Source organism: Macaca mulatta, chromosome 4 (genome assembly GCF_049350105.2).
Source record: "Macaca mulatta isolate MMU2019108-1 chromosome 4, T2T-MMU8v2.0, whole genome shotgun sequence".
Classification (NCBI taxonomy): Eukaryota; Metazoa; Chordata; class Mammalia; order Primates; family Cercopithecidae; genus Macaca; species Macaca mulatta.
The window spans coordinates 178,927,342-178,930,117 of NC_133409.1; the positions used below are offsets into that span (position 1 = coordinate 178,927,342).

Consider the following 2,776-nt stretch of genomic DNA (forward strand, 5'->3'; position numbering starts at 1 on the left):
GAAATCTATAACAAAAGGAAACTTGAAAACTACACAAACATGCGGAAATTAAACAATAGGCTCCTGAATGAACAATGGGTCAATGAAAAAGTTAAGATGAAAATTTAAAAATTTCTTTAAACAAATGAAAATCAAAACACAACATACTAAAACCTATGGGGCCCAGCCAAAGCAGCATTAACAGGGAAGTTTATAGTAATAAATGCCTACCTCGAGAGGCAGAGGTTGTGGTGAAGCAAGATTACGCCATTGCACTCCAGCCTGGGCAACAAGAGTGAAACTCCAATAAATAAATAAATGCCTACCTCAAAAAAGTAGAAAAATTTCAAATAAACAACCTAACAATGCACTCAATGAACTAGAAAGGCAAGAGCAAACCAAACACAAAATTAGTAGGAGAAAAGAAATAGTGGCTGGGGACAGTGGCTTACGCCTATAATCCCAGCACTTTGGGAATCCGAGGTGGCTGGATCACCTAAAGTCAGGAGTTTGAGACCATCCTGGCCAACATGGTGAAACCCTGTCTCTACTAAAAATACAAAAATTAGCTGGGTGGTGGTGTGTAGCTGTAGTCCCAGCTGCTTGGGAGGCTGAGGCAGGAGAATTGTTTGAACCCAAGAGGTGGAGGTTGCAATGAGCTGAGATCATGGCACTGCACTCCAGCCTGGGTGACAGAGTGAGACTCCATGTCGGGGGTAAGAAAAAAGAAGAGAAAAGAAGTAGTAAAGATCAGGGAAGAAATAAAATTGGGACAAAAAAACACAAAATATAAAACAAAAAGTTGGTTTTTTGAAAAGGTAAACAGAATTAACAAAGTGTTAGCTAGACTAACTGAGAAACAGGAGAAAATGTGCACATCAAATCAGAAATTAAAACTGATGCTCTTTCCCTTCGGCGCGCCACTGAAGATCCTGGTGTCGCCATGGGCCACCGCCCTGCCCGTTGTTACCGGTATTGTAAGAGCAAGCCGTACCCAAAGTCTGGCTTCTGCCAAGGTGTCCCTGATCCAAGATTCGCATCTTCGACCTGGGGCGGAAGAAGGCAAAAGTGGATGAGTTTCCGCTCTGTGACCACATGGTGTCAGATGAATATGAGCAGCTGTCCTCTGAAGCCCTGGAGGCTGCCCGAATTTGTGCCAATAAGTACATGGTAAAAAGTTGTGGCAAGGATGGCTTCCATATCCGGGTGCAGCTCCACCCCTTCCACGTCATCCGCATCAACAAGATGTTGTCCTGTGCTGGGGCTGACAGGCTCCAAACAGGCATGCGAGGTGCTTTTGGAAAGCCCCAGGGCACTGTGGCCAGGGTTCACATTGGCCAAGTTATCATGTCCATCCACACCAAGCTGCAGAACAAGGAGCACGTGATTGAGGCCCTGCGCAGGGCCAAGTTCAAGTTTCCTGGCCTCCAGAAGATCCACATCTCAAAGAAGTGGGGCTTCACCAAGTTCAATGCTGATGAATTTGAAGACATGGTGGCTGAAAAGCGGCTCATCCCAGATGGCTGTGGGGTCAAGTACATCCCCAATTGTGGTCCTCTGGACAAATGGCGGGCCCTGCACTCATGAGGGCTTCCAATATGCTGCCTCCACTTAATACTCACCCAAAATTCTACTTCCTGTCCAAAAAAAAAAAAAAACAACTGATACCACAGTTGATACCACAGATCCAACTGATACCACAGAAACACAAAGCATCTTCCAAACTTTTAAAGAAGAACTAATTCCAATTCTTCCCAAACTATTCCAAAAAGTTGAAGAGGAGGTATTTTTTTTTCAAAACTCATTTTATAAAACCAGCATTACCTTGATACCAAAACTAGACAAGGACACAATGAAAAAGAAAACTACTATCCAATATCACTGATGAGCATAGATGCAAAGATTCTCAACAAAATACTAGCAAAAAAACCAACGACACATTAAAGAGATCATTCACCATAATCAAGCAGGAATTCATCCCAGGAATGCAAGGATGGCCCAACATATGCAAATCAATTATTGAAATATATCACATTAATGGAACCAAGAAAAATCATATGCCAATTTCAGTAGGTGCTGAAAAAGCATTGGATAAAGTTCATCATCCTTTCATAATAAAAACCCTCAACAAACTGGTTATAGAAGAAACATATCTCAAAATAATAAAGGTTGTAGATGATAAGCCTGTAGCCAACATTGTACTGAATGGGGAAAACATCAAAAGACTTTTCTTAAAGATCTGGAAAAAGATAAGAAAGTCCACTTTCACCACGTTTATTAAACACAATACTAAAAGTCTTGACCAGAGCAATTAGGCAAGAGGAAAAAAGTAAAGTGCATTCAAGTTGGAGAAAAAAGAAGTCAAATCATCCCATTCACAGATAATATGATCTTATACTTAGATAAACCAAAAGACTACCAAACAATTGTTTTGCATTTATTTCTGGGTCCTCTCTTCTTTACCATTGGTCTACATGTCTGTTATTTCATTACTGTGCTGTTTCAGTTAGTATAACTTTGTAGTGTATTTTGAAGTCAGGTAGTGTGATACCTCCAGCTTTGCTCTTTTTGCTCAGATTGCTTTCGTTACCTGGAGTATTTTGTGGTTCTAAACAAATTTTAGAATTGTTTTTTCTGATTTTAGAATTGTTTTTTCTGTTTCTGTGATGAATGTCATTGGCATTTTGATAGGGATTGAATGTACAGAATTGAATCTGTACATTGTTTTGGGTAGCCTGGTAATTACAGCAATATTAATTATTTCAATCCATGAACATGGAATGTCCTTCTATTTTGT

General features: G+C 40.3%; 1 pseudogene; it reads left to right on the forward strand.

The window, feature by feature from the left end:
• Nucleotides 1-883: 883 nt before the first annotated feature.
• On the forward strand, nt 884-1,601 carry LOC710038 (large ribosomal subunit protein uL16-like; annotated as a pseudogene).
• Nucleotides 1,602-2,776: the final 1,175 nt, after the last annotated feature.